This window comes from Poromitra crassiceps (assembly GCF_964638095.1).
Source record: "Poromitra crassiceps genome assembly, chromosome: 8".
Classification (NCBI taxonomy): domain Eukaryota; kingdom Metazoa; phylum Chordata; class Actinopteri; order Beryciformes; family Melamphaidae; genus Poromitra; species Poromitra crassiceps.
Window position 1 is genome coordinate 49,279,257 of NC_139629.1, and position 13,559 is coordinate 49,292,815.

A 13,559-nucleotide genomic window follows, 5' to 3' on the forward strand; every position below is an offset into this window, starting at 1 on the left:
GAACAGACATGTACATGACGAATATAGTATATAGGTGAACATTTTATGCAATGTAATATCAAAATGTAATACAAGTCGTATTAACAACAATCACCTACATGATAAAAAAAAACATTTTACAGACATCAGAGATACAAAAACAAACTAACAAAGTGTATTGAGTCTTAGCCTTTTTAAACACAAACATAGCCATAGGACATGTCACAGTACATGAGGAAGACTACAGGAAGTGGAAACAGTCAGGTATGCCAAACAAAACATGACTTTTCATATGAAATTTAACTAGATTTTATCATCTGCTGCATGCTATCCGATCTGCTTAGAACACTGCATAGCTAAAACTAAGGAATTCAAAGCATGTACTGTATTATCCTCACTCCTTATCAGTGTTGGAGGTAACTCATTACAAAAGTAATATATTACATGTAATGTATTACTTTTAGCAGTAACTGAGTAATATAACTTATTACCAATAGGACTTCAGTAATATTATACCAGTTACTTTGTCAAGTAACACAAGTTACAAACTGAGTTACATTTTCAAAGCACTATTTAAATGAAGATACAATCATTTCCTAATGAAATTGTGTTTTTATGCAATTAACCACTATAGATGACAATAAAGAAAAAGGATGACATTTAGAATTTTGGACGGTTTACACTGATGGTTTAAATTATATTTCAGGATGGTTCTGGGACAGCGATGTCATTCTGCTACTGCAGTTATTTTGGTGAAAGTAACTAGTAATATGTAGTATATTACATTTTGAAAGTAACTTGCCCAACACTGCTCCTTACCTATTAGAATACAGTATCAGCATTGATTAGTTGACATTATTTTTATTAGACCTTTCCTTTAATGTTAATACATACAAAAATAAAGAGTGTTCACAAGTCTCAAATCCAAGTCAAGACTCAAGTCTTTGAGGACTTAAGTAGTCCAAGTCCCCATCTCTGCCTCGAAGTTAAAAAAAAGCTTTCAGTATCTAGCCTATAGGAATATTGTCGAGAAATGATCATGTCTCTTGTGTGTGTGTGTGTGTGTGTGTGTGTGTTTGTGCAAAGGCATTGATGAGTTTTATTGGCTTCCTGCCTGTTGAACACAGTTTCATATAAAATGCTTTTTTTTTTTTATTGGTTTCCGTTCTAGAATTACCTTTGTTAGGGCTTCTGAATACTATAGCTTTCAAAAACATCACAAAAAGCCACCTAGTGGCAATGTAGGTGGCGAAAACAAAAACACTAACATTCATAGAAACTATGCATTATTGTATTATTAAGTTAAATGAATTAAAACTTAACTGAAATGGAAAACAAGTCCACTCCAAACTAATAAAAATAAAAACTAATGGAAAAGAAAATCCCAAACCATTATAACCTTGGTGTGTATAGTATACTGCATGTCCTATTGGACAGAGAGGAGCTTGTTCCCGGTGCGGACAGTGGAGGCGCTATTCAGCAAGTTAGCTGCAGCTGTGTTTCTTCAGAGTACTTGAGTGTCTGAACACTTTGTTACAGCGGCCACAGCTCTAGGGTTTAACTCCAGTGTGAATGCGTTTGTGTGTTTTTAGGGTACCTGACGGAACCTGCTCCCACATTGGTCACAACTGTAGGGTTTAACTCCAGTGTGAATGCGTTGGTGTTTTTCTAGGCTACCTAACTCACTGAACCTGCTCCCACATTGGCCACAGCTGTAGGGTTTAACTCCAGTGTGAATGCGTTGGTGTTTTTCTAGGCTACCTAACTCACTGAACCTGCTCCGACATTGGTCACAGCTGTAGGGTTTAGGTCCAGTGTGAGTGTGTTGTTATAGCTACCTATTATCCACTTGTGCTTTTAATGCAATTAATTTATTTCATAGACCGTATAAACTAGCCTAAAACTCCATTCTTTATACTCATGCATGCAGAAAATGTTTAAGTTACTAGGTGTAGATTTGTCCTTTTAAAAGGGCATGCACCCATTATAATAATAGGCCTATATTTCTATTTAATAGGCTAAATGGGCTAGGATTTTGCATCTTGAACACTGCTGGAAACCGCTAACTGAAATAGAGTCATGCTACAGTGAGTGCGTTTACATGCAGACAATAAACAGTTTATTAGCGGATTTCTGGAGTTACCTGATTATTCAAATGGTCATGTAAACAGCATAAACCGATAAGCTTTATCCGTTTATGGCCGTTATCGGGTTATGAATAAACCGATAAACATACCTAGGTTTTTGGCCAATAACCCGTCTTTTGAGTGCATGTATACAGCGTATCAGGTTTTTTGTGGGTTTATACATCTCCGCATGTACAAGTTGCATGTAAAAAGTTGAATTACCGCCGCCTTCTGGAGAGAAATCTGACTAATTGACTGAATCATGTAAACCCGGGTTTTTCCTATTGTCGGATTATTAAAGTGCATGTAAACGCAGAAATCTGATTATTGCCATAAACTGATTATTCCCAGTTATCAGTTTATTGGTGTGCATGTAAACGCACTCAATGATAGTCAAACTTGGTAGTGAAATATAAACATTGAAACATTATCAGAGGCATATGTACGTATACCCTAAAACAATAAAATAGAAATGACATAGCCTAGCTAGAGCCTACAATAAAGTGTCACAAAATCCTTACCTATTAGAATACAGTATCAGCATTGATTAGTTGACATTATTTTGATTAGACCTTTCCTTAGATGTTAATACATACAAAAATAAAGAGTGTTCACAAGTCTCAAATCCAAGTCAAGACTCAAGTCTTTGAGGACTTAAGTAGTCCAAGTCCCCATCTCTGCCTGGAAGTTAAAAAAAGCTTTCAGTATCTAGCCTATAATATAGGAATATTATATCATAGGAATATTGTCGAGAAATTGTCATGTCTCGTGTGTGTGGTGTGTGTGTGTGTGTGTGTGTGTGTGTGTGTGTGTGTGTGTGTGTGTGTGTGTGTGTGTGTGTGTGTGTGTGTGTGTGTGTGTGTGGGGTGAGGGGCTTCCTGCCTGTTGAACACAGTTTCAAATAAAATGCATCTTTTTTGATTGGTTTCCTTTCTAGAATGACCTTTGTTAAGGCTTCTGAATACTATAGCTTCCAAAAGCATCACAATTTGTGCCACTCTAAAGCCACCTAGTGGCAATGTAGCTACACACACTCTCTGTAATAGCCAAAGAAAAGTCTGGTTTACCCTGGTCTACTCCCAGTCATTGTTCTGTAAAGATAAGTGAAGACATTTTTATAGTACCGTCTGTATGTTTTGTTGAATTTGTATTACACAATACTTTTTTGACATTTTTGAATTCTCACCCCTGACAAATACAACATTACAAGAAAGAAAAAACAAAAGCGAAAACACTAAAACTCATAGAAACTATGCATTTTCAAAAAATAAAAAATAAACTAAACTAGCAAACCGGCTTTAAAAATGAATTAAAACTTAACTGAAATGGAAAACAAGTCTAAACTAATAAAAATAAAAACTAATGAAAACCTTATATAACCTTGCTGTATAGCAGTGATCCTCACTATTTCTTCGATGAGAGCCGCACTGGCAGGACAAGTCAATAGGAGATCCACTTTTACCGCAAAACACCAAAAGCCACCCCAACCATGCACATCTGCCTACCATTTTTTTGTGTTTTATTGTTTTACACACACACAGTATATATATATATATATATATATATATATATATATATATATATATATATATATATATATATATATATATATATGCTTTCAGGCCTGGAGGGATTTCGAAACGTACCCGACCGCAACGGTTGGGGCCGTCGCTGGCGACGCTAAAGTTTTAGCTAACCTGTTCGCATCTATGTTCGCAATGGCATCCCAAGTATCATCATACTATTATGGGATGCGATGCAAACAGTTGTATTATGGGATGTGCGTTTCCCAGGCAACGACACACGTTGACATGTTTTGGAACAGCGCTGCACGCTGGCACAAAAAAGCAAAATGCTTATTGTTTTGAATGATTTGGCACCTTCTATTACTGTCAACACCAGTATTGTTGTATTGTAATAATATGCCATAAAGGTTTATTGAAATTTTGGGGAGAGCAGGGGGGGGGGAATCTTAAAAAAAGAAATAAAAAAAAATTGCAATTTCTTAGAGCCGCCAACTAAAGGTTCGGGAGCCGCCAGCGTCTCACGAGCCGCGCAATGAGGAACTAGGGGGTATAGTATACTGCAAGTCCTATTGGACAGAGAGGAGCTTGTTCCCGCTGTGGACAGTGGAGGCGCTCTTAAGCAAGTTAGATGCAGCGGTGTTTCTTCAGAGTATTTGAGTGTCTGAACACTTTGTTACAGCGGACACAGCTGTAGGGTTTAGCTCCAGTGTGGATGTTTTCATGTCTTTTTAGGCTACCTAAACTACTGAACCTGCTCCCACATTGGTCACAGCTGTAGGGTTTAGCTCCAGTGTGGATGTGTTGATGTGTTGTTAGGGCACCTAACCCACTGAACCTGCTCCCACATTGGTCACAGCTGTAGGGTTTAGCTCCAGTGTGGATGTTTTCATGTCTTTTTAGGCTACCTAACCTACTGAACCTGCTCCCACATTGGTCACAGCTGTAGGGTTTAGCTCCAGTGTGGATGCGTTCATGTATTTTTAGGTAAGTTAACAGACTGAACCTGCTCCCACATTGGTCACAGCTGTAGGGTTTAGCTCCAGTGTGGATGTTTTCATGTCTTTTTAGGCTACCTAACCTACTGAACCTGCTCCCACATTGGTCACAGCTGTAGCGTTTAGCTCCAGTGTGGATGCGTTCATGTATTTTTAGGTAAGTTAACAGACTGAACCTGCTCCCACATTGGTCACAGCTGTAGGGTTTAGCTCCAGTGTGGATGCGTTTATGTCTAGTTAGGGTACCTAACAGACTGAACCTGCTCCCACATTGGTCACAGCTGTAGGGTTTAGCTCCAGTGTGGATGTGTTCATGTCTTTTTAGGTGAGCTGACTGACTGAACCTGCTCCCACATTGGTCACAGCTGTAGGGTTTAGCTCCAGTGTGGATGCGTTTATGTATTTTTAGGGAAGATAACTCACTGAACCTGCTCCCACATTGGTCACAGCTGTAGGGTTTAGCTCCAGTGTGGATGCGTTTATGTCTAGTTAGGGTACCGAACTGACTGAACCTGCTCCCACATTGGTCACAGCTGTAGCCTTTAGCTCCAGTGTGGATGTTTTCATGTCTTTTTAGGCTACCTAACCTACTGAACCTGCTCCCACATTCCTCACAGCAGTGGGGCTTCTCTCCACTGTGAATGCGTTGGTGGTTTCTTAGGCAATCTGACCGTTTGAAACAGCTTCCACACTCCTGACAGGAGTAAGGCTTCTCCCCTGAGTGAACACTCTGATGTCGCTTTAAGTACTTAAGTCTTGTGAATGTTTTGTCACACTGATCACAGCGGTGATGTCTGGGTACGCTGGTGTCTCCCTGTTACCATGGAGAAAGATATAAAGAAGGAATCAGGACAGAGAGACTGTGTGTGTGTGTGTGTGTGTGTGTGTGTGTGTGTGTGTGTGTGTGTGTGTGTGTTTGTTTGTGTTGCAACATCAGTGCGACAACAACAACAGTGACATTTCTTCACCTCCTCTGAAGAAGTCATCTTGACAGCGTTCCTCTCCTCCTCTGCCAGATGTCTCTCCTCCCGCCGTTCAGCTCTGACATCATCAAACAGAGACAGAAGGTAAGACAGTTCAGCTCTGACATCATCAAACAGAGACAGAAGGTAAGACAGGGAACACCCACAAAAACAACAATACTAATGAGAAATATAGCTGCAAGCGGCAATACCAGAGATTCAAGCCTATTGCCCCTGAAGAGGGTTATTTGTCATTGGGCCAAATTTCAGCAATTGGCCCAGTGGTGTGGATGGTTAGAAAAACAGGAAATGAGGTGTTGGTGTTTGCATGTTCTCCCCATGCTCCTTTGGGATTTCCTCCATATAACATCATTATGGGCCCACAGTAAAAACATGCAGAAGATCCTCATCTGACCAGCGGCGGGTGGAAGAAGTTGGTCCTCAGGCGCTTCACTGCAGCTGCCCACCGGTCCTGGCTTGACCATGGAGGAGGACGAGCCAGGATGGGTCAAACCAGGCCTGCAAGTGCATGTGTGTGTGTGTGTAGTGGCTGCCATGCATGTGTGGTGTGTTGACTGTGACAAAATAAAGACAGGGTTTGTCCGTCCGGTTTCTCTTTTCTCCTGACTCTCAAACAGACGCCAGCCGTTGGCGGAGGTAAAAACTGCTTTCATGCTCTCCTCTTGAGAATGTGCATTTGCACATGAAAACAAGATAACCGAGATAAAACGTATTTTTTATATATTAATATTTTAGTTAGCCTATTTATTTATCTAGAAATAACTTATTTTATTTTAATTTATTTCCTTGTTTTTCCCTTAAATAATATTTAAAGTTCAAAGACATCCAGCATTAAAAAGACACATTTTGCAAATGCAAAAAGTCAATGAGTAATCACGTTAAATAATCGTGATTATGATTTTTGCCATAATCGAGCAGCCCTAATGAGCACATCACCAATAACCGTCCCTCAGTATCCGTTCCCCCCAGACCGACTCACCTCACATTGCCAAGTGTAGCTCACGCTGCAGCTACGCTGACCGTGGGAAAAATACATTACTTTTTCTTCTTTTTGTGATCCATTTAACGACCAAAAAAACAGTTTTTTTTACTCCTTGTACTGCTTAACTATATTAATACACATTCCTAGATCTTACTAATATTTTTCATGTCATTGTGCTATAAACAACCAAAATTATGTTTAGTGACTAGTGAGTACATTGTAGAAGGGAGACACATGCGAAGGAAAACAGGTTTCACCTAAATGTGTCACCGACGCAGCAATTTCATTGAGCATGAAGTAATGTAATTACAATTTTAAAATAGTGATGTGATCTGAGAAGAATAACAAGTCAATAGCTAAACATTAACTTGGAATGACTTGAAAATAGATGTCATAACAACCTGCTGGCATGAAGCAGTAGGATTTTGTGACAACAGGTAATGTCAATGTCCTGCCCCTCTATAGAGAAAAGCGGATTGCAGGCAGCCTGCAGTAGAAGGGCGGTGGGGAAAGTGTTTCTTCATAAAACTATTGCTGGAACTATGAAAGGACTTGCATGGTTTCATGAAGGCACACAAAGTGTAAGTCCACTTCACACTGCACAGCCAATTAACGACATGTGCTCCGGATGCGCTGCCGCATGCAATGTCCATGCTGGTTCTGTGTGCGTGTGTGTGTGTGTGTGTGTGTGTGTGTGTGTGTGTGTGTGTGTGAACACAACCACTTACTTAGCCCCATATGTTCTGCTGTTCTCCGTTCCTCTAGTGTGTGCGGTCTCTGGGTCCTCTTGAAGCTGCTCTCCCTCCTGACTGCTCCAGAGTTCCTCCTGTTCCTCTTTAATGTGTGGGGGTTCTGGGTCCTCCTGGTCCAGACTGGGGCTCCACTCCTGCAGTTCAGGAGGAACTTCTTCCAACCGCTGCTGGAAATCTGGAGGTACGGCTATTCTATGTAACCGCACTACAGGATTTAAAACTGGGTCCTCCAGAAGCTGTTCTCCCTCCCGACTGGTCCAGAGTTCCTCCTGTTCCTCTTTAATGTGTGGGGGTTCTGGGCCTTCCTGGTCCAGACTGGGGCTCCACTCCTGCAGTTCAGGAGGAACTTCTTCCAACCGCTGCTGGAAATCTGGAGGTACGGCTATTCTATGTAACCGCACTACAGGATTTAAAACAGGGTCCTCCAGAAGCTGCTCTCCCTCCTGACTGCTCCAGAGTTCCTCCTGTTCCTCTTTAATGTGTGGGGGTTCTGGGCCCTCCTGGTCCAGACTGGGGCTCCACTCCTGCAGTTCAGGATGAACTTCTTCCAACCGCTGCTGGAAGTCTGGAGGTACGGCTACTCTATGTAACTGCACTACAGGATTTAAAACTGGGTCCTCCAGAAGCTGTTCTCCCTCCCGACTGGTCCAGAGTTCCTCCTGTTCCTCTTTAATGTGTGGGGGTTCTGGGCCTTCCTGGTCCAGACTGGGGCTCCACTCCTGCAGTTCAGGAGGAACTTCTTCCAACCGCTGCTGGAAATCTGGAGGTACGGCTATTCTATGTAACCGCACTACAGGATTTAAAACAGGGTCCTCCAGAAGCTGCTCTCCCTCCTGACTGCTCCAGAGTTCCTCCTGTTCCTCTTTAATGTGTGGGGGTTCTGGGCCCTCCTGGTCCAGAATGGGGCTCCACTCCTGCAGTTCAGGAGGAACTTCTTCCAACCACTGCTGGAAATCTGGAGGTACGGCTATTCTATGTAACCGCACTACAGGGTTTAAAACAGGGTCCAACAGCTTTCGTTGTTGCTTGTTCTTTTTGGAAGAAGATTCTAGCCTGATATCAGACTGAATTGTTAACTTGATACACTCCATTTCTTCTTCAGAAGCAGTCAAGTCAGTGGAGTGGGAAGATCTGAAGATCTGGACTCAGACAGAGAAGCTTCCTCCTTGTACTGCTATCTTCTTTCAAACAGCTCAAATATCTCTTCAACAGCCACAGTTAGTCGCTAAGATAATTCACCAAACCTGTCCGGTTTTGGACATTAGACATTTCCATACAGGCATACAGTGACACGGGAACTTTTCCTCCTGAACGTTTTACTGGCAAAAGTTGTTCTTCAAAGCTCAAATAAACGTTAGCTCCATTAGCTTCACAGCTAACCAACCCGTTCATCTGAGTCCAAGAGAGACGAGCTTCTTCTTCCTCTCTCAGTGCTAAACGGAGCCTCGTCTCCTGTTGATATATTCGTGGTAATATCATTCATACATACAGCGTCTTCTGTTGTTGGTCAATTACAGTTGTAAACAATAGCGTGATGAAAGGGAGGGAATCGGTATTATTAGCTGGCCGCCATCTTGTCCGACGCTGAGTCCGGTCCGGTCCGTCCATAGGTCCGTCCGTCACTCCCATGGTCACTCCGCCCCCAATCTTTGGTCCTACTCAGCTCCCGCATCGTTAACATGGAATTCCTTTCACGTGTGCGCCAGCGGCCAATCAAACAAGCTGTTTACAAGTTTATCTGTGAAAAGACGCACAACACTGCGACTATCTGGCATCATGTGCGGTACCTCTCTTTTAATGCAATTTATTTATTTCATAGACGGTATAAAGTAGGTTTATTTGGGTGGAAGTTAAGTTACTACGTGTAGATCTGTCCTTTTAAAAGGGCATGCACCACCCATTATAACAATAGACTTATATTTATATTTAATAGGATAAATGGGTTAGAATTTTGCATCTTGAACACTGATGGAAAACTCTCCCCCATTTTTTAAAAACTTTATTGATCCCAGAGGGAAAATTGAGTCATGCTACAGTAATAGGCTACCAGGCTACTCAAACTTGGTACTAGGGAAATATAAACATTGAAACATTATCAGAGGCATATAGAGGCCTACACATATACCATAAAACAATAAAATAGAAGTTATGTAGCTATACTGTATATAAAGTGTCACAAATAGGCTATGTGCCTTCTCCTACAATCCTTATCAAGTAGCCTACCATTTAGCAAAAGGTGAAATATGAGGTAGGCCTATGTAATATCTTCTTATACAGGTGCATAATATTTTCTTAAATACAGCAGTGTGAGTGATAGTAATTAATAATAATAATAATAAAGAGTAAGGTGGATTAGGTCGATCAGTAAAATGAGCAGTGACATGAACAATAACCGTCTGGATAATTTGATTATTGCCCAAATTGCAGTATTTAGCACTTATTGCACATTGAGTTGTATTTCACAATCAGATGATCAAAAGTCGGTTTTTGATTTGTGGACGGGTGGAGAGAGTCCCAGGCTATATTATTGGCTGACTGAAGAGAGTCTGACGCTCTGAGGGAGGAGTTAAAGAGTTTGATTCCTGTGGTGCTCTGTGTGCATCTGTGGAATCGGTCTTGCTCATTCCAGTTTATTATCAATGTACACTTCCAGGTACCGGTAATGTAGTCCTCCACAATGTCCACCCCATGATGGATGGAGACAGGGGTCACCGTGGTGACTTGGCCCTCCTGGCTCCTCAGGTCCACAACCAGTTCACCGTGGTGACTTGGCCCTCCTGGCTCCTCAGGTCCACAACCAGGTCACCGTGGTGACTTGGCCCTCCTGGCTCCTCAGGTCCACAACCAGTTCCTTTGTCTTTGTCACGGATGCTCTGGTAAGTGTGGATTGTTTTTTCTTCGGTGGTGGTGGTGGGTAAAAGTGATCACTCTAGCTACAGAAGTTTGAATTCATGCATGCAATTATGCTTTTCACACAATGGGTGCTCAAAAATGTTAGATAGGCTATTGAAAATATGAAATGCCCATGGAGCTCATATCAATAAAGTGAGTGGAAGGAACAGTCTGAATTGGTCTCTGGAGCTGTTCATGTGATGTAGTATCGCACTCATCTGCCCACCAGTGATTGCAAGCCAGTCTTCTCTGTCTCGGAGTCAAAATAAGATATGCAGCATCAGAATTTGGCCACAAGGTGGGGCATTGAGAGCAAGAGTGGAGAAAGGTCCAGCTGTGCAGGCCACTGGTGGAATGTAAAATATCAAAAACATGCATAAAAAAGTGTTGAAAAGAGTCCCCCCCGCCCCCCAACACCCCTGATTTGGGATAAATTAAGATAAATTACCAGAGATTCCACCTGGGTTTCAAAACCTTTATTAGCTGAAAGATGAGAGTGAAGCTAACAAATTACCTGTGTGGAAATGTATTGAATGTAGCCTCTATGTGTTTGTATTATATCAGCTGTGAGCAGAGAGGATGACCCCCCCCACACACACACCTGATCAGCTAATCCACCTTTCAGACTCGTGCCTGGATAACATGTGTTGGCACGGAGCAGGAACAGACCATTTGATCCTCCATGTCCTTCTCATACAGACAGCCTATCACCTGGGGAGAGATCCTGTGATCTATCATACAGACAGCCTATCACCTGGGGAGAGATCCTGTGATCTAATGAGTGTGGATGGATCATACAGATAATACACACATCATCATCATCTGCTGCTGCTGTCCTACCTCAGCCAGTCATCCAGCCAGCCAGCTAAGCAAGCAGCTGGCTGCAGCTCTGCAGAGATGGAGAGGAGACAGGGTGATGTAGGCCATTGATAACACATAAGGTTCATTCAGGAGATGCACAGGACACAGGAGAACGTTGTTCATAGATGTTGGATATGTGGGTGAGGGGGAGCTTTTCTTAAAGGATCACAAGCCCATCTTTCCTTTCCTGTGTTGTATTTATGTAAACACACAAAGGATAATTATAATCTCCACGACGATCAAAAGTCATAACAAAGTGTGCTAACACTTTACAATAAGGTTCCACAAAAATGTGCTTAGTTACCAAGGAACGAGTAAGCAACAAATCAGGAACGAACTGTAATGAATAGTTAACAGGGATTTCCTGAATGACTGAAATCAAGTAGATCTATGATAGTTGGCTACGTAATGACATTATACGTACTGACATTATGAACAGACTATTACATAGCAGTATTGATACCAGTATCTAACGATTACTTCCTGGATATCTGAATGCTATAATGGCCACTTACTCAATGTATCATTCATGATGAGCTCTGAATAAGATAGTAAGTAGCATGTAATCATTACTTCCTTGTTGAGCCCATATTAGTTACTATTTTTGTCTCAAGTAGCCTGAAGTAGTGCATCATACTGAGTAGCCTGAAGTAGTGCATCATACTGAGTAGCCTGAAGTAGTGCATCATACTGAGTAGCCTGAAGTAGTGCATCATACTGAGTAGCCTGAAGTAGTGCATCATACTGAGTAGCCTGAAGTAGTGCATCATACTGAGTAGCCTGAAGTAGTGCATCATACTGAGGTGCTACTAAGAATGTATCCTTATTTTGTGATTCTGTTACCATCAGTTACCATCTTTGTGTCCCCCTCAAGTAAGCATCACCCTTGTGATGACCCTGTGAGTTGTTAGGCTGATTGGGTGCACCTGGGCCCAGAAGAACTTCATACCATTCAGTCTCTCTCCCTCCTCACCGATGCACCTTTTGATCTGTTCTTTTGTTTGTCGTTTTTTGTTGTATAGTTATTTTCCCTTAGTTTTAGTTCATAAATGATTGTTTGAACTTTTATTTAAACGTGATTTTTTTGTTACTTCCTTGAGCTGGGTTGTAACATATGGGGGGTGAGGAGGGAGAGAGACACTGCTGAATGTCTGAAAGCCTTTAAAGACAAGGAGTACACCCAGGTGCACTCATCACCATAACGACCCCAACCACCAGCAAGCAGAGGGACATCACGTCCTAACTGACAAATAACCACTAGAGTTGTTCATGGTATGCATCGCTACTTCATGATTATCTTACCATTAGTTACCTTTTGTGTGTCTAAAGTCAAGTTGAGTATCACCTTATTAACAGAATAAAGCACCAACTGGTCCTCACCAAAATTATGCAGTTTAAATTGTGAGCTGGTGAAATTTGGACCATTTGGTTATGAAATCATTACTTTAATACCTGTCAAGTCTAACTGAGAACAGACATGTACATGACGAATATAGTATATAGGTGAACATTTTATGCAATGTAATATCAAAATGTAATACAAGTCGTCGTATTAACAACAATCAGGTACATGATAAAAAAAAAAACATTTTACAGACATCAGAGATACAAAAACAAACTAACAAAGTGTATTGAGTCTTAGCCTTTTTAAACACAAACATAGCCATAGGACATGTCACAGTACATGAGGAAGACTACAGGAAGTGGAAACAGTCAGGTATGCCAAACAAAACATGACTTTTCATATGAAATTTAACTAGGTTTTATCATCTGCTGCATGCTATCCGATCTGCTTAGAACACTGCATAGCTAAAACTAAGGAATTCAAAGCATGTACTGTATTATCCTCACTCCTTATCAGTGTTGGAGGTAACTCATTACAAAAGTAATATATTACATGTAATATATTACTTTTAGCAGTAACTGAGTAATATAACTTATTACCAATAGGACTTCAGTAATATTATACCAGTTACTTTGTCAAGTAAAACAAGTTACAAATTGAGTTACATTTTCAAAGCACTATTTAAATGAAGATACAATCATTTCCTAATGAAATTGTGTTTTTATGCAATTAACCACCATAGATGACAATAAAGAAAAAGGATGACATTTAGAATTTTGGACGGTTTACACTGATGGTTTAAATTATATTTCAGGATGGTTCTGGGACAGCCATGTCATTCTGCTACTGCAGTTATTTTGGTGAAAGTAATGCAAAAGTATTGTACTTTAGTACTCGACCCAGACAGTAATATTGTAAAGTACCTGATTACTTTCAAATTAAAGTAACTAGTAATATGTAGTATATTACATTTTGAAAGTAACTTGCCCAACACTGCTCCATACCTATTAGAATACAGTATCAGCATTGATTAGTTCACATTATTTTGATTAGACCTTTCCTTAATGTGAATACATACAAAAATAAAGAGTGTTCAAAGTCTCAAATCCAAGTCAAGA

At 41.0% G+C, this 13,559-nt stretch overlaps 1 long non-coding RNA gene across 1 annotated transcript; it reads right to left on the minus strand.

Annotated features, from left to right (window-relative positions):
* Positions 1-1,044: 1,044 nt before the first annotated feature.
* Positions 1,045-5,667, minus strand: LOC310781790. The gene is made up of 2 exons (XR_014552980.1): positions 5,595-5,667; positions 1,045-2,786 (listed from the first exon to the last, which is right to left on the minus strand). It is a non-coding gene; the product is annotated as an uncharacterized lncRNA (long non-coding RNA).
* Positions 5,668-13,559: the final 7,892 nt, after the last annotated feature.